The sequence below is a fragment of the Triticum dicoccoides genome, chromosome 6A, assembly GCF_002162155.2.
Source record: "Triticum dicoccoides isolate Atlit2015 ecotype Zavitan chromosome 6A, WEW_v2.0, whole genome shotgun sequence".
NCBI classification, from domain to species: domain Eukaryota; kingdom Viridiplantae; phylum Streptophyta; class Magnoliopsida; order Poales; family Poaceae; genus Triticum; species Triticum dicoccoides.
The window spans coordinates 403,102,666-403,122,474 of record NC_041390.1 but is presented as its reverse complement, the minus strand read 5'-3'; positions in this window follow the sequence as shown (position 1 = coordinate 403,122,474).

Below are 19,809 nucleotides of genomic sequence, written 5' to 3'. Positions count from 1 at the left end.
GGGCTCAGGGTAGCCATTCCCATCTACAACATAGACTATACACTCGGTAGCCATATACTTCCTCACCACTGTAACCCCCTCGCATAAGGTGCTCCACCATTACTCATATAAAGGATGTTGTAGTACCCGCCTCCTAGGGGCCTTCGCGGGCAAGAGTGCCCTTTGAACCATCTGTTTCCAGGTGGCGTGCCACGGGGGGCTGTCGGTGTCAAAACCGGCGGATCTCGGGTAGGAGGTCCCGAACTATGCATCTAGGCGGATGGTAACAGGAGGCAGGGGACACGATGTTTTACCCAGGTTTGGGCCCTCTTGATGGAGGTAAAACCCTACGTCCTGCTTGATTTATTCTTGATGATATGAGTATTACAAGAGTTGATCTACCACGAGATCGGAGAGGCTAAACCCTAGAAGCTAGCCTATGGTATGATTGTATGTTATTGTGTCCTATGGACTAAAACCCTCCGGTTTATATAGACACCAGAGGGGGCTAGGGTTACACAAGGTCGGTTACAAAGGAGGAGATATACACATCCGTATTGCCTAGCTTGCCTTCCACGCCAAGTAGAGTCCCATCCGGACACGAGACGAAGTCTTCAATCTTGTATCTTCATAGTCCAACAGTCTGGTCAAAGGATATAATCCGGCTGTCCGGATACCCCCTAATCCAGGACTCCCTCAGTAGCCCCCGAACCAGGCTTCAATGACGATGAGTCTGGCACGCAGTATTGTCTTCGGCATTGCAAGGCGAGTTCTTCTCCATCTTTCGAACATTTGTAAAGCAGTGTCCGGTCCCATAAATGTTTGGACCTCTTGGCTTCTGTGCCCAATAAGGGCTTTCTCCCACGCGTCGAATGAATGCGAGGCGCTAGGGCGTTTTTATATTCGCCCCCCTAGCCAGATAAATAAATTGTCTATTAAAGGGATGGGGATCCTTAGATCCGATCCATACCATCCTCCCCCAGCGAGAGTCCATCAGAGCGCGTTCCGGAAAGATCCATTCCAGCATGGCCGACCTCCGCAGCTCCTCCTCCCGCCCCCGAAGCCCTAAGCCCGATGATTGGGAGAGGTGTTCAGTCCCACACAGTTATTTAGTCGAACTGCAGACTAAGGGATTTCTCCCTCCGGCGTACATGGTGCCCGTTCGAGCCGGGCTTGCCACCTATAATGGCGGGGAGCAAGCGGAGAGCTTTCCCGCTCCCTCTATGGGGGAACGGGTCTGCCTTGTTCCCTATCTATTAAGGGGACTCAGATTTCCAATTCATCCATTCCTCCACGGGCTCCTGGAGTTCTACGGCCTCTAATTACACAATTTCACCCCGCCTCCATCCTACATATCGCCGGCTATGTGGCTCTCTGCGAGTTGTTCCTGGGCTGCGAGGCTCACTTCGAGCTGTGGAAAAGGCTATTTTGCCTCGTCCCTCGCACACAGAGGGGATTACTTTATCAAGTGGGTGGAGCCGAAATATGGCACATCGCCGATACCAGATACCTGTCTGGTACCGAGAAGAAGTCGTCCGAAGACTGGCCTTCAGAATGGTTTTATATGGAGGATGTTCCCCTTCCGGACCCTGTTCGGCGGGGTCTTCGTGAGTTCAACAATGCTCCTCTGAAGAAACGCCGAAGTTGGCGCCCACGGAACCCCCAGGTGGAAGACAATGGAGAAGTCCTCTATCTGATGAACCGAATTAAAGCACTGGCTCGATCAGGATTGACAGTAATCGAAGTTATGTCGATTTGCATAATGCGGGGAGTGCAACCACTTCAATATCGTGGGCACCCCTTGTGGTGTTATAACGGGGCGGATGACGCCACCCGCTGCGGGCGTAAGGGTCCGGACAATGCTGCCGCTTTAGAGAAAATTCTGTCCGAATTGTTCAAGGGTGAGGAAGAGAAGTTCACCCGCATCAAGCCACGGGATGGATTCTCCATGTATAATCCTCCAAGTTGGGTAAGTTATATCTCCCTGCTCCCATTTCTCCCGCATTCTTTGTCGTAAGTGTTCACCTTGCCACTTTGCGGTAGGAACTGCGAAAAGCCATAAAGGAGGTCAGCAGCCCTTCCCCACAACCAGAGGACCCTGACCAGGCCCTCGACTCCGGACTTGAAGAAGATTCGGTTATATTCGTGGAGCTGATGTTGGGGAACGTAGTAATTTCAAAAAAATTCCTACGCACACGCATGATCATGGTGATGCATAGCAATGAGAGGAGAGTGTGATCTACGTACCCTTGTAGACCGACAGCGGAAGCGTTATGACAACACGGTTGATGTAGTCGTACGTCTTCACGGCCCGACCGATCAAGCACCGAAACTACGGCACCTCCGAGTTCTAGCACACGTTCAGCTCGATGACGATCCCCAGACTCCGATCCAGCAAAGTGTCGGGGAAGAGTTCCGTCAGCACGACGGCGTGGTGACGATCTTGATGTTCAACTGTCGCAGGGCTTCGCCTAAGCACCACTACAATATTATCGAGGTATATGGTGGAAGGGGGCACCGCACACGGCTAAGAATATGATCACGTGGATCAACTTGTGTGTCTATGGGGTGCCCCCTGCCCCCGTATATAAAGGAGTGGAGGAGGGGAGGGCCGGCCATCTCTATGGCGCGCCCTAGGGGAGTCCTACTCCCACCGGGAGTAGGATTCCCCCTTTCCTAGTCCAACTAGGAGTCCTTCCATGTAGTAGGAGTAGGAGACAAGGAAGGGGAAGAGGGAAGAGAAGGGAGGAGGGGGCGCAGCCCCTTCCCCTAGTCCAATTCGGACTAGGCCTTGGTGGGGGGGGGGGGGCGGCCTGCCTCTCCCTCTCCCTTAAAGCCCAATAAGACTTCTTCTCCCGTATTCCCGTAACTCCCCGGTACTCCGAAAAATACCCGAACCACTCGGAACCTTTCCGATGTCCGAATATAGTCGTACAATATATCGATCTTTATGTCTCGACCATTTTGAGACTCCTCGTCATGTCCCCGATCTCATCCGGGACTCCGAACTCCTTCGGTACATCAAAACTCATAATATAACTGTCATCGAAACCTTAAGCGTGCGGACCCTACGGGTTCGAGAACAATGTAGACATGACCGAGACACGTCTCCGGTCAATAACCAATAGCGGAACCTGGATGCTCATATTGGCTCCTACATATTCTATGAAGATCTTTACCGGTCAGACCGCATAACAACATACGTTGTTCCCTTTGTCATCGGTATTTTACTTGCCCAAGATTCGATCGTCGGTATCTCAATACCTAGTTCAATCTCGTTACCGCAAGTCTCTTTACTCGTTTCGTAATACATCATCTCGCAACTAACTCATTAGTTGCAATGCTTGCAAGGCTTATGTGATGTGCATTACCGAGAGGGCCCAGAGATACCTCTCCGACAATCGGAGTGACAAATCCTAATCTTGAAATACGCCAACCCAACATGTACCTTTGGAGACACCTGTAGAGCTCCTTTATAATCACCCAGTTACGTTGTGATGTTTGGTAGCACACAAAGTGTTCCTCCGGCAAACGGGAGATGCATAATCTCATAGTCATAGGAACATGTATAAGTCATGAAGAAAGCAATAGCAACATACTAAACGATCGGGTGCTAAGCTAATGGAATGGGTCATGTCAATCACATCATTCTTCTAATGATGTGATCCCGTTAATCAAATAACAACTCTTTTTTTCATGGTTAGGAAACATAACCATCTTCGATTAACGAGCTAGTCAAGTAGAGGCATACTAGTGACACTCTGTTTGTCTATGTATTCACACATGTATTATGTTTCCGGTTACTACAATTCTAGCATGAATAATAAACATTTATCATGATATAAGGAAATAAATAATAACTTTATTATTGCCTCTAGGGCATATTTCCTTCAGTCTCCCACTTGCACTAGAGTTAATAATCTAGTTCACATCGCCATGTGATTCAACACTAATAGTTCACATCACCATGTGATTAACACCCATAGTTCACATTGTCATGTGACCTATACCCAAAGGGTTTACTAGAGTCAGTAATCTAGTTCACATCGTTTATGTGATTAACACCCAAAGAGTACTAAGGTGTGATCATGTTTTGCTTGTGAGATAATTTTAGTCAACGGGTCTGTCACATACAGATCCGTAAGTATTTTGCGAATTCTATGTCTACAATGCTCTGCATGGAGCTACTCTAGCTAATTGCTCCCACTTTCAATATGTATCTAGATCGAGACTTAGAGTCATCCAGATCTGTGTCAAAACTTGCATCGATGTAACTTTTTACGACGAACCTTTTTGTCACCTCCATAATTGAGAAATATTCCACTAAGAATAATTTTGACCGCTATCCTGTGATCTACTCTTAGATCACTATTGTACTCCCTTGCTTAACACAGTGTCGGGTATACAATAGATCTGGTACACAGCATGGCATACTTTATAGAACCTATGGCTGAGGCATAGGGAATGACTTTCATTCTCTTTCTATCTTCTGCCGTGGTCGGGCTTTGAGTCTTACTCAATTTTACACCTTTAACACAGCCAAGAACTCTTTCTTTGACCATTCCAATTTTTGAACTACTTCAAAATATTGTCAAAGTATGTACTCATTGAAAAAAAACTTATCAAGTGTCTTGATCTATCTATATAGATCTTGATGCTTAATATGTAAGCAGCTTCACCGAGGTCTTTCTTTGAAAAACTTCTTTCAAAACACTCCTTTATGCTTTGTAGAATAATTCTACATTATTTCCGATCAACAATATGTCATTCACATATACTTATCAGAAATGTTGTAGTGCTCCCACTCACTTTCTTGTAAATACAGGCTTCACCGCAAGTCTGTATAAAACTATATGCTTTGATCATCTCATCAAAGCGCATATTCCAACTCCGAGATGCTTGCACCATTCCATAGATGGATCGCTGGAGCTTGCACATTTTGTTAGCACCTTTAGGATTGACAAAACCTTCTGGTTGTATCATATACAACTCTTCTTTAATAAATCCATTAAGGAATGCATTTTTGTTTATTCATTTGCCGGATTTCATAAAATGCGGCAATTGCTAACATTATTCGGACAGACTTAAGCATAGACACGAGTGAGAAACTCTCATCGTAGTCAACACCTTGAACTTGTCGGAAACCTTTTGCGACAATTCTAGCTTTGTAGATAGTAACTCTACTATCAACGTCCGTCTTCCTCTTGAAGATCCATTTAATCTCAATGGCTCGCCGATCATTGGGCAAGTCAATCAAAGTCCATACTTTGTTCTCGTACATGGATCTCATCTCAGATTTCATGGCCTCAAGCCCTTTCGCGGAATCTGGGCTCATCATCGCTTCCTCATAGTTCGTAGGCTCGTCATGGTCAAGTAACATGACCTCCAGAACTGGATTACCGTACCACTCTGGTGCGGATCTCACTTTCTTTTTTCCTACGAGGTTCGGTAGTAACTTGATCTGAAGTTACATGATCATCATCATTAGCTTCCTCACTAATCGGACTAGTAGTCACAAGAACAGATTTCTGTGATGAACTACTTTCCAATAAGGGAGCAGGTACAGCTACCTCATCAAGTTCTACTTTCCTCCCACTCACTTCTTTCGAGAGAAATTCCTTCTCTAAAAAGGATCCATTCAAAGTAACGAATATCTTTCCTTCAGATCTGTGATAGAAGTATCCTATGAAGACGCACTTCTCCGATTTGGGTTTGAGCTTATCAGGTTGAAACTTTTTCACATAAGCATTGCAACCTCAAACTTTAAGAAACGACAGCTTAGGTTTCTTGCCAAACCATAGTTCATACGGTGTCGTTTCAACGGATTTAGATGGTGCCCTATTTAACGTAAATGCAGCTGTCTCTAATGCATAACCCCAAAATGATAGTGGTAGATCGGTAAGAGACATCATAGATCGCACCATATCTAATAAAGTACGGTTATGACATTCAGACACACCATTATATTGTGGTGTTCCAGGTGGCGTGAGTAGTGAAACTATTTCACATTGTTTTTAACTAAAGGCCAAACTCGTAACTCAAATACTCTTCTCTACGATCAGATCGTAGAAACTTTATTTTCTTGTTACGATGATTTTTCACTTCACTCTGAAATTCTTTGAACTTTTCAAATGTTTCAGACTTATGTTTCATCAAGTAGATATACTCATATCTGCTCAAATCATCTGTGAAGATCAGAAAATAATGATACTTGTTGCGAGCCTCAATATTCATCGGACCACATACATCAGTATGTATGATTTCCAACAAATCTGTTGCTCGCTCCATTGTTCTGAAGAACAGAGTCTTAGTCATCTTGCCCATGAGGCATGGTTCGCAAACATCAACTGATTCATAATCAAGTGATTCCAAAAGCCCATCAGCATGGAGTTTCTTCATGCGCGTTACACCAATATGACCTAAACGGTAGTGCCACAAATAAGTTGCACTATCATTATTAACTTTGCATCTTTTGGTTTCAATATTATGATTATGTGTATCACTACGATCGAGATCCAACGAACTATTTTCATTGGGTGTGTAACCATATAAGGTTTTATTCATGTAAACAGAACAACAATTTATTCTCTTACTTAAATGAATAACCGTATTACAATAAACATGATCAAATCATATTCATGCTCAACGCAAACACCAAATAACACTTATTTAGGTTCAACACTAATCCCGAAATTATAGGGAGTGTGCGATGATGATCATATCAATCTTGGAACCACTTCCAACACACATCATCACTTCACCCTTAACTAGTCTCTGTTTATTCTGCAACTCCCATTTCGAGTTACTAATCTTAGCAACTGAACTAGTATCAAATACTAAGGGGTTGCTATAAACACTAGTAAAGTACACATCAATAACATGTATATCAAATATACTTATGTTCACTTTGCCATCCTTCTTATCCGCCAATCACTTTGGGTAGTTCCGCTTCTAGTGGCCAGTCCCTTTGCAGTAGAAGCACTTAGTCTTAGGCTTAGGACCAGACTTGGGCTTCTTAACTTGAGCAACAACTTGCTTGCTGTTCTTCTTGAAGTTCCCCTTCTTCCCTCTGCCCTTTTCTTGAAACTAGTGGTCTTGTCTACCATCAACACTTGATGTTTTTCTCGATTTCTACCTTCGTCAATTTCAGCATTACGAAAAGCTTGGGAATCGTTTCCATTATCCCTTGCATATTATAGTTCATCACGAAGTTCTACTAACTTAGTGATGGTGACTAGAGAATTCTGTCAATCACTATCTTATCTGGAAGATTAACTCCCACTTGATTCAAGCGATTGTAGTACCCAGACAATCTGAGCACATGCTCACTAGTTGAGCGATTCTCCTCCATCTTTTAGCTATAGAACTTGTTGGAGACTTTATATCTCTCAACTCGGGTATTTGCTTGAAATATTAACTTCAAATCCTGGAACATCTCATATGGTCCATGACGTTCAAAACGTCTTTGAAGTCCCGATTCTAAGCCGTTTAAGCATGGTGCACTAAACTATCAAGTAGTCATCATATTGAGCTAGCCAAACGTTCATAACGTCTGCATCTGCTCCTGCAATAGGTCTGTCACCTAGCGGTGCATCAAGGACATAATTCTTCTGTGCAGCAATGAGGATAAACCTTAGATCACGGATCCAATCCGCATCATTGCTACTAACATCTTTCAACACAATTTTCTCTAGGAACATATCAAAAATAAAACAGGGGAGCTAAACACGAGCTATTGATCTACAACATAGATATGCTAATACTACCAGGACTAAGTTCATGATAAATTAAAGTTCAATTAATCATATTAGTTAAGAACTCCCACTTAGACAAACATCCCTCTAATCCTCTAATTGATCACGTGATCCAAATCAACTAAATCATGTCCGATCATCACGTGAGATGAAGTAGTTTCATTGGTGAACATCACTATGTTGGTCATATCTACTATATGATTCACGCTCGACCTTTCGGTCTCCGTGTTCCGAGGCCATATCTGTATATGCTTGGCTCGTCAAGTATAACCTGAGTATTCTGCGTGTGCAACTATTTTGCACCCGTTGTATTTGAACGTAGAGCCTATCACACCCGATCATCATGTGGTGTCTCAGCACGAAGAACTTTCGCAACGGTGCATACTCAGGGAGAACACTTCTTGATAATTAGTGAGAGATCATCTTAAAATGCTACCATCAATCAAAGCAAGATAAGATGCATAAAAGATAAACATCACATGCAATCAATATAAGTGATATGATATGGCCATCATCATCTTGTGCTTGTGATGTCCATCTTCGAAGCACCGTCGTGATCACCATCGTCACCGGCGTGACACCTTGATCACCATCGTAGCATCGTTGTCGTCTCGCCAATCTTATGCTTCCACGACTATCGCTACCGCTTAGTGATAAGGTAAAGCATTAAAGCGCAATTGCATTGCATACAATAAAGCGACAACCATATGGCTCCTGCCAGTTGCCGATAACTTGGTTACAAAACATGATCATCTCATACAATAAAATTTAGCATCATGTCTTGACCATATCACATCACAACATGCCCTGCAAAAACAAGTTAGACGTCCTCTTGCAAGTTTTATGTGGCTGCTACGGGCTTAAGTAAGAACCAATCTTACCTACGCATCAAAACCACAATGATAGTTTGTCAAGTTGGTGCTGTTTTAACCTTCGCAAGGACTGGGCGTAGCCACACTCGGTTCAACTAAAGTTGGAGAAACTGTCACCCGCTAGCCACCTTTTTGCAAAGCACGTCGGGAGAACCGGTCTCGCGTAAGCGTACGCGTAATGTCGGTCCGGGCCGCTTCGTCGAACCAAAGTATGACATGCTGGTAAGCAGTATGACTTATATCGCCCACAACTCACTTGTGTTCTACTCGTGCATATAACATCAACACATATAACCTAGGCTCGGATGCCACTGTTGGGGAACGTAGTAATTTCAAAAAATTTCCTACGCACACGCAAGATCATGGTGATGCATAGCAATGAGAGGAGAGTGTGATCTACGTACCCTTGTAGACCGACAGCGGAAGCGTTATGACAACGCGGTTGATGTAGTCGTACGTCTTCACGGCCCGACCGATCAAGCACCGAAACTACGGCACCTCCGAGTTCTAGCACACGTTCAGCTCGATGACGATCCCCGGACTCCGATCCAGCAAAGTGTCGGGGAAGAGTTCCGTCAGCACGACGGCGTGGTGACGATCTTGATGTTCAACTGTCGCAGGGCTTCGCCTAAGCACCACTACAATATTATCGAGGTATATGGTGGAAGGGGGCACCGCACACGGCTAAGAATATGATCACGTGGATCAACTTGTGTGTCTATGGGGTACCCCCTGCCCCCGTATATAAAGGAGTGGAGGAGGGGAGGGCCGGCCCTCTCTATGGCGCGCCCTAGGGGAGTCCTACTCCCACCGGGAGTAGGATTCGCCTTTCCTAGTCCAACTAGGAGTCCTTCCATGTAGTAGGAGTAGGAGACAAGGAAGGGGAAGAGGGAAGAGAAGGAAGGAGGGGGCGCAGCCCCTTCCCCTAGTCCAATTCGGACTAGGCCTTGGGGGGGCGCGCGGCCTGCCTCTCCCTCTCCCCTAAAGCCCAATAAGGCCCATATACATCTTCTCCCGTATTCCCGTAACTCCCCGGTACTCCGAAAAATACCCGAACCACTCGGAACCTTTCCGATGTCCGAATATAGTCGTCCAATATATCGATCTTTACGTCTCGACCATTTCGAAACTCCTCGTCATGTCCCTGATCTCATCCGGGACTCCGAACTCCTTCGGTACATCCAAACTCATAAACTCATAATATAACTGTCATCGAAACCTTAGGCGTGCAGACCCTACGGGTTCGAGAACAATGTAGACATGACCGAGACACGTCTCCGGTCAATAACCAATAGCGGAACCTGGATGCTCATATTGGCTCCTACATATTCTATGAAGATCTTTATCGGTCAGACCGCATAACAACATACGTTGTTCCCTTTGTCATCGGTATGTTACTTGCCCGAGATTCGATCATCGGTATCTCAATACCTAGTTCAATCTCGTTACCGGCAAGTCTCTTTACTCGTTTCGTAATACATCATCTCACAACTAACTCATTAGTTGCAATGCTTGCAAGGCTTATGTGATGTGCATTACCGAGAGGGCCCAGAGATACCTCTCCGACAATCGGAGTGACAAATCCTAATCTCGAAATACGCCAACCCAACATGTACCTTTGGAGACACCTGTAGAGCTCCTTTATAATCACCCAGTTATGTTGTGACGTTTGGTAGCACACAAAGTGTTCCGTCGGCAAATCGGAGTTGCATAATCTCATAGTCATAGGAACATGTATAAGTCATGAAGAAAGCAATATCAACATACTAAACGATCGGGTGCTAAGCTAATGGAATAGGTCATGTCAATCACATCATTCTTCTAATGATGTGATCCCGTTAATCAAATAACAACTCTTTTGTTCATGGTTAGGAAACATAACCATCTTCGATTAACGAGCTAGTCAAGTAGAGGCATACTAGTGACACTCTGTTTGTCTATGTATTCACACATGTATTATGTTTCCGGTTAATACAATTCTAGCATGAATAATAAACATTTATCATGATATAAGGAAATAAATAATAACTTTATTATTGCCTCTAGGGCATATTTCCTTCAGCTGATAGACCGGTAGTTCTATCAGTTAAGCTGCGACGATGCCATGGTGGCCATTACGGCCGACTATCCCGGACTGCTCCTTGCATCGCACGTAAGAAAAGCCAAAAATCCCAACTCCAAAACTAGGATCCCCTTTTAGACACTTCACCCACCATATACACATGACATTTTTACAGGGAAGGCATTCAGGATGCCCTGCCGAACCCACAGCAACGCGCCAACAGGAGGCACCGAGGTTGGGTAGGCCAAAAAGGAAGGCAGTCAGGACGGAGACGCCGGCGCAAAGGTATAACAAACCCAGCTCCGTGGTTGTCGTCTTTCTCGAAATATAATGATGCCCATGTTTCTTTAACAGAAAAAACGCTCGCCGGAATATGTCCGGCGATGTTACTAATCACGCTTCCACCAGTGTCACATCCCTAGTTCTGGTATGCACTAGGCTAGACCTTCATTTGAGCATCATGTTTAAATTCAAATGAAATTTGAATTGAGGAATTTTCAAAAGCCTCAGAAGACCTCTAAAAATAACCAACATTTAAATCTCATCAAATGAGTCGAAGAAAATGTTCCTGTTAATCTCTGGAAATATTGGCAAGGGATAAAATTCAAACCAATATTTCTAGAATCTTAGAAACAATTATTTTGGGCCTTTCAATTAATCCAATAAATATTTGAATTGGATCTATATTTGTTATATAATAAATATATGTTCAATAATTCTGGAAATTGTTGTGTAGCTTTGGATAAGTCCATTTAGTTCACACAATTATTTCCATGAATTTTGAAAATGGTTTGGTCTTTGAACTAAATCAAAACATAATAGCAAAAATAGGAAAACAGAACAATTAATAAGGGAGGGAGAGAGAAGGACTCACCTGGCCTTCTCACCTGAAGCAGAGCCGGCCCAGCTCCTGATCTGGCCCAGCCCACCAGGGGCTCCCCGGTCTTCTTCCTCCTTTGACAGAAGGACAGAGGCGCGTGGCCATCGCGCGCCGGCATGCGCCCAAGCCACCTCCTGCTTCCGCCGCTTCTGGAGCCAGCCCCGAGTGCCACGCACTCCCTCTCGACCCCCTCGCTCTCTCCCTGGACCTCCTCCCCCTCCTCTGCTCTCTTCCGCAGCACCACCGAGCGCGTTTGCCGCCGCCGCTCGCCGTAGCCATGGCCACCACCTCTCCTACGCCCCCTGAAGCTGCCCACAAGCTCCGCATCATTCCTCTCTTCCTCCTCACCGCACCAAGTGAGTCGGGAAGCCCTGCAACGTCCTCACCAACCTCATCTCCGTCCTCGACCGCCGTGGACCGTCGCCGTCGATTTGCTCCGTCCAAGCCTTCACCGAGCACGCTGACCATCCCCTCGTATCATCTGTGAGCTCCACTGCATTTCCCCTCTCTCCGTTTGCTCTCCTCCATGCCGTAGCACCGTTCCACGCCGTGACCGAAGCTCGCCGCTGCGTGGCCTTGTCGCCGCCGCGGCCTGAGATCGAACGGGTCGCGCCCGTGCACCGAATCAAGCTCCTGGTGAACCCAGGAGGCTGCCCAGGCCTTTACTTTGCTCGCCCGCGTCCTGCAACGCCGGTTTCGTCGAGGTGCGACTCCGGCCGCCGCCTGCCGTTGTTGCAGTCAATGTTCCGGGCCACCCTAGCTCCTCCTGCTTGCTCCATTGGATGCGCGTAGATGCTAGCTCGCAGTAGAGCCAAACCCAGCCGCGAACCACCTTCTGTAGAGCCATCCCGACCGACTCCAGCGAGTCCCCGCCGTTGTTGTGGTCGCCGGCGTCAACTGCTGACGTGGCGCCAGTTTAATTAGCGCTAATGATCCTTCTAAACACCCATAGAGCCACTGCCATGTGCCCCTATGCCTGTTTAGGTTAGACTAATTTTATGTTTAGATTAGTGATAACCACGTGGCCCCACATGTCGGCTTTGACTTTGACCTAGTCATTGCTGACCCGACCCCAACTGTCAGCGACACTAACCAGCACCGTGTCACTAACGTGTGGACCCCACACGTCAGGTTTGACCCGGAATAGCCCCTGTTGACATCACAGTGACGCAATGCTGATGCAGTTAATAATTTTCTAGTTTTAAAATAATTCAGAAAATTCTAGAAAATAGTATAAACTTCAAAAAATCATAGAAATTAATGTATAGCTCAGAATGAAATAAATTATATATGAAAAATGATCAGAAAAATCCAAAGAATCTGTATATGGCGTTTTCATGCATGTTTGAACAACTTAACCCCACTGTTTAGTCCAAAACATGATAATGCACTATCTGAATTCATAGTTTAAATTTGAACCTTGAGTTCAAATCAACCCAAACCTTCTGTTACTAGTTGCATTAGCTCAAAACACATCATATTGACATGTCATGATCATGCATCATATTGTGCATTGCATTGATTGTGCTCTCCTTCTCTGTTGCCGGTATTTGTCCCCTCTCGATAGACGTGCTTCCGACGATGAGTTCGATGACATCGATGAAGAGCTATAATATCTTCAGAAGTGCCAGGCAAGCAAAACCCCCTTGTTCATTGCGATACAATCCCACTCTCTTGCTCCTACTCTCTTTTACTGCATTAGGACAACAACGATTCAACTGTTACATGTTGCGGTAGTTGAACCCCTTTCCTCTGCATGACCCGTCATTGCCACAGTAAATAGATGAAACCCACTAGCATGAGTAGGAATTGTTTGAGACCTGATGTGACTACTCATTCATGCTTGTTTGTCATGCCTGCTATTGCTTAGATTTGAGTCAGGTCTGATCCATCGGGAATGAATTGGAACGTGGTGAACATGTCCTACCGTTGAGAGCTAAGTGTGTGAACACGATTTGGTAAAGGTAGCGGTGAGAGGCCATGTAGGAGTACATGGTGGGTTGTCTCATTGCAGCCATCCTCAGGAACCGAGTTCTGTGTTTGTGATCCATGAATAGTTACTACCACACATTGGGTTCCGGTAACTCGGCCCCTCTCGGCTTATTAATCAACTCGATCTCTGTCCAGGAGTTGCAACTAGTTTCCAGTGTTTGTAGGTAGTGTTAGTAGTCTACCGAGTGGCACCCGGTATAGGTGGGCTTGGGACAGATTAGGCACAGTGGCACGGTGTACCAAGTGGAACCCGAATGGTGGGCTTGGGAACCCTGCACACATCGTTTGGGTCCGTGAGCGACACCCCGGCCGGATCTCCTTGCGGATGGAATCCGAATAGGCGATAAACCTGGACGAGAGACTTGTGTGGTTAGTCAGGTCGTGGCCGACTCCCTCGCCAGGCTTCCGCTTGAAGGTTGCCTAGATACACGATGTGTACATGGTGGTAAGTGGCGAGAGCGTGTGTGAAGAAGTACACCCATGCAGGGTTATCATTATCTATTCGAATAGCCGGATTCCTCGGATATGGAAACTTGGACCCCTTGCATAATTCATAGACAAGTGAAAGTGGATACTCTAAAATGTGCAAGATAAGCGTGAGTGCTATGGACGGCGTTCTCGTAGGGAGACGGGAGCGGATCCATAGTGGTGTATTGATATGGTGAATGTGCGGACTCGTGTGCGCCACCTCAAAAGAGTTACTGGCAGTTGTAGTTCAGGATAGCCACCGAGTCAAAGCTGGCTTACTGCAGTTAAACTCCACCACCCCTTTATTGATACTGATGCATATGTAGCTAGTTCTGATGTAAGTCTTGCTGAGTACATTTGTACTCACGTTTGCTTAATTTATGTTTTTGCAGAGAGACTTCAGTCTCAGCCTTCTTCATTTGTAGTTGTCTGTACTCAGACAAGTTAAGCTTCCGCATTTGCTTGTTGCTTGTATGCTCTGTATGTTGGGTCATGAGATCCATGTTTGTAATACTTGGCTCCTCGGAGCCTAATGAATAAATACTTGAGTCATAGAGTTATGTTGTGATGCCATGTTGTATTTACACATATCGAGCATATTGTGTGTATGATTGAAATACTTGGTATGTGTGGGATCCGACAACCTAGTTGTTTATCCTTGGTAGCCTCTCTTATGGGGAAATGTAGTCTTGTGCTTCCATGAGCGATAGTAGTACGCTACAGCCCAGTTCACCGGAGTCCTGCTAGCCCAGCACTACTGCTCCGGAACACTTGACTGGCCGGCATGTGATTCACTTTGTTCCTGTGTCTGTCCCTTCGGGGAAATGTCAGGCGGTGACATCCGGAGTCCTACCTAGCCTTCTACAGCCCGGGTTCCCGAAGTCCTGTTAGCCCAGTGCTACAGCCCGGATTCACACGCTGCTGACCGACATGCTCGATGTTGATTCATGTATGCCTGTCCCCGTAAGTTAGTGCCACTTTGGGTTCACGACTAGTCATGTCGGCCCAGGTTCTCTGTCATATGGATGCTAGCAACACTATCATATACGTGAGCCAAAAGGCGCAAACGGTCCCGGGCCAGGGTAAGGCGACACCCGTGGGAATACCGTGCGTGAGGCCGCAAAGTGATATGAGGTGTTATAGGCTAGATCGGTGTGACTTAGAATCAGGGTCCTGACAGCTTTGGTATCAGAGCCTGACTGCCTATAGGATTACCAAGCCAAACTGGTCGAGGTCGAGTCTAGAAATGCTTTAGTTATATAAGGGAAATTATTATGGAAGGGAACGTAAGGCTCTTTTTACTCCTTTACCCTATGGCCTTCTGATCCGAGTCATCCTCTTCCTTTCTACAGGGATTAATAACTAGGCCTTCTCATCTATCTATCAGGATGATGAGTTACTATGATAGAGACTTATAGGATTGATGGATTTAAGCCTCAGTTCAGTTCCTACTACTTCCATATGTTCATAGCTGGCCTCAGAACCTTGATATTGTGATGTTGAGTAGTTATGCCACCATTTTGCAGGATGTCTCAAATCATTTTGAGCATTTACAACCGTTATGCTATCCGAGTCATCCCAGGTTTCTAAATAGTCTAATGCATTTGCAAATCCCTTCTTTTCGTTCCCGATGTTCCTTTGGGCCAGATTAGCCACACTAACGAGTGTGTTGAGGTACTTCATTGCCTCGATATATATGTTGGAACTATTTTTGTGACGCTAGGGTATCTTAGAGTACCACCCAGTAATCTAGCAATGCTTTATATTCCCAGTGTGATGATTCTGGCCACCATTCTCGAGAGCATCCCGCGATGCTACTTAGTAGTAGGTATTCTACTCTTGGGTTATTGACCCAAGATTCACTCTACTTACCTCGTGTTGGTAGTGTTGCTCGTACCTTTAGGATATTAGTAACCTTTGCGATAGTCTTTGAGGTCCGTGATCTATCATTCTTCCTAATACCACGAACCATTATGGCAGAAACTCGTTAAGCCAATGATCACAACAAGAGTGCTCTTGATGAGTTCTCCATTAAAAATTGTGAATCTGCCAGTCCTTCCTCTTCTGCATGGGTTATCCGGAACAAAAATGTTGAGCATTGCTCGACATACTAACCTATGCATCCATAACTCAGAGAACCATATGTTCTTTTGCGTTGTCTCTCTTTAGCTGTATTCTGACCTCTGTCTATCAATTGATAGTCAAGACTAGCTGTGCATTCATGTTATCAATGTCTATTATTCTTGTGGTTCGTCAAGCCATTCTATTCTGGAATGACTAGGAGAAACAAACTCCAGCACCTCATCCATTTCTTGGACTGGTCAAAGTAGTTGTAATTCGTAGATCAAAATGCCAATCCAGCTTTCGTTCTGTTCTACCTTGGAGTATTACCCCTTTATGTCAAGATTATCATGAGAATTGCATCACCTCTTATGAACTCTTGACGCAGTGATACTTCTCGCCATCATTATTGATTCCTCGGTTCCGTGTCGTTGTAACCGGAATGCCGACAAGTGATCTGTGATGTGTGAAATCAATACTCCTAGCAACCTTGTTGCTTGGTAGTTAATGGACAATACTCTCACTCTTAGCGTGTTGGTTATTGAATCACCAACCTAGGAATGATCGTGCTACCTAGTCCATTTCTGTTGGTGCACCCTTTGATCAATGAGTTATGATTGTATCAATCCCTCACTCTTTTGATCATGTCATCTTGCCTTGAAAAGCAAGATTGTTCTCGAGCTTAGTAACATATCGGTGGTTCATGATTTTCCGGATATCTTCTCGGAAGTGTTACCTGGTTGTCACCTGACCGCTATGTTGAGTTCATGATCAAGTTGGTTTCTTGTAAACCACTCCTTCTCCAAGAATCCGTATTGGATACCCCTGAGCTAGTTGGTTAAGCTAAACAACAACTTGGAGAGTTGGAAGACAAAAGCTTACCAAATTTAGTTCGTTTCTAAGGGATATCTTTGTGTTGTGTGTTAGTTGAAGAAAGATGATATCTTCATCGATTGGTCCCTGTGATCAGTTGTTGGACCTATTGTCTTATCAAAACTTGATTTGAGTATGGGCTATCGTCAAATCAAATCAGAACCAACAATATTCGTACTGTTGTCTTACTCGTGGTTGTTTCCTCGAGCATACACCATTATATTCTTTGGGTTTGACCAATGCTATCACATTGTTCACATAATGGTGGAAGTCCAGTGATATGGAAATTTTTGATGAGTTGCTATTGAGCCCATCAACAGCATCTTGTCTCCCCCCATGATTCGTGTTAAACATTAAGCTAGTGTTGGAAACTTTGTAAGCATTTCCTTGGTGTTCCATTCATGAGGTATATGTTTGGATGAAAGAAGTGACTTCCTCTAGTTCATGTGCATTTGAAGCAAGTTGCCGCTGTGAATTTGAGAAAGTTTTTTTTGCCTCCTCTTGAATCGTCCCAAGTCAGCCACGCATGTGCGAAGTATTCTGTGGTTTGATAGACTGATCATCTCCATTCCATATGTATTCCCTAGCACACCAAGCCACTGATTGATTTGTTCAAGGAAAAGAAGTTCCTTCTTAAGACCCTGGGCTTATACAAGGACTTCAATATCCTCGATGATGGTTGCTTGTCTGGGACATCATGTTCACATGTGTGTAGCAGAACCGGCTCATGTTTTGGAGCTTACTATCATAGTTCTTCTCCTGAGAATCTCGCAATATCATCTTGTCGATTTGTGTTGCAAACTTTCCTTCCAGACATGCTGAGTTTGGAATATCCTGACACCAACCAGATCTGATCCTCAGGCAGATATGATGGTTGGGACATTCCCAAGAATTATAATATTGGTCTTTTGAACCGTTATGTGGATGTCATGGCCAACACACTTATCCGAGAGATCTCTTATTGTAGTATCTTGAGTTAGCAATTTGGCCATTCTTCCATGAGGAGTTGGTATGACTTTGAACATAAGTTGTTCCTTATGGGTTCCTTGAGCTCCCGAAGTCAGACCTTTACTTGATGTTCCAGATACCGAATGGTATTGGGTTAAGCTAGGACATCAAGGAGAACATTAGAAGCGGAGTGCTAAATATCTCTCGGTCGAACATCCAGATTTCGTTTCCTTGGCATCGCTAAGGTGAAATCTGAGAAAGTGATGTCTTCCTTTGCATCTGCATCGTCCATCACTATTCATCATGGTAGTATGATGTGGTTCTAGGATCCTCGACACGGATGTTGGTAACACCCTGATGAATATGGAAATGCTCAAGTTCTTGGGAGCATGCTCAGACACTAGGTTATATCCTCGGTATCAATTGGAATGTGCCTTCCGTTTGCCGAGTTGTCTTATAACTCTAGTTTCCTTTCCAAACTGAGTATGCCATTCTTTCGAATTCCTTCAAACGATCAATTGTGATTTTCCTTAGGCTGGTATAAAGAGTTTCAATGATCTATGTACCAAAAGTAATTCTTTTCGCCACTTAAGGGAATAATTCCACGAGTCACCTTTCCTGAGGTGCCCCGTTATGGAATCATGGCAATTTTTCCTCACTACTTTGAAACTCTCGTCAAATTGTTTCCTCCGTCCCTCCTGATGCATGTTCTGCCTCTCAGCTCCAGAGATGTTTCTACGTCTCATTCCGTGAGTTGATCTTGTGATCGTTGAGATCATCCTAAGTTGCTCGAACCTCAAGGAGATCAATTCTTCTAAATTCTCCCTTCTCTCTCGTTGTCATGTTGGATGAAGTTCTCAACGCAAGACGTCGAGATCAAGGTGATGCAATGAATCAACATCATCTGGATCGTGAAGATTGTGTTAGCTAGCTTGTGTCCCTTTGTCTTCTTACCTCTTGACTTGAATCTCGGGACGAGATTCTTGTTTAGTAGGGGTAAGCTGTCACATCCCTAGTTCTGGTATGCACAAGGCTAGCCCTTCATGTGAGCATCATGTTTAAATTCAAATGAAATTTGAATTGAGGAATTTTCAAAAGCCTCAGAAGACCTCTAAAAATAACCAACATTTAAATCTCATCAAATGAGTCGAAGAAAATGTTCCTGTTAATCTCTGGAAATATTGGCAAGGGATAAAATTCAAACCAATATTTCTAGAATATCAGAAACAATTATTTTGGGCCTTTCAATTAATCCAATAAATATTTGAATTGGATCTATATTTGTTATATAATAAATATATGTTCAATAATTCTGGAAATTGTTGTGTAGCTTTGGATAAGTCCATTTAGTTCACACAATTATTTCCATGAATTTTGAAAATGGTTTGGTCTTTGAACTAAATCAAAACATAATAGCAAAAATAGGAAAACAGAACAATTAATAAGGGAGGGAGAGAGAAGGACTCACCTGGGCTTCTCACCTGCAGCAGAGCCGGCCCAGCTCCTGATCTGGCCCAACCCACCAGGGGCTCCCCGGTCTTCTTCCTCCTTTGACAGAAGGACAGAGGCGCGTGGCCACCGCGCGCCGGCACGCGCCCAAGCCACCTCCTGCTTCCGCCGCTTTTGGAGCCAGCCCCGAGTGCCACGCACTCCCTCTCGACCCCTCGCTCTCTCCCTGGACCTCCTCCCCCTCCTCTGCTCTCTCCCGCAGCACCACCGAGCGCGTTCGCTGCCGCCGCTCACCGTAGCCATGGCCACCACCTCTCCTACGCTCCTGAAGCTGCCCACAAGCTCTGCCTCATTTCCTCTCTTCCTCCTCACCGCACCAAGTGAGCCGAGAAGCCCTGCAACGTCCTCACCACCCTCGTCTCTATCCTCGGTCGCTGTGGACCGTCGCCGTCGATTTGCTCCGTCCAAGCC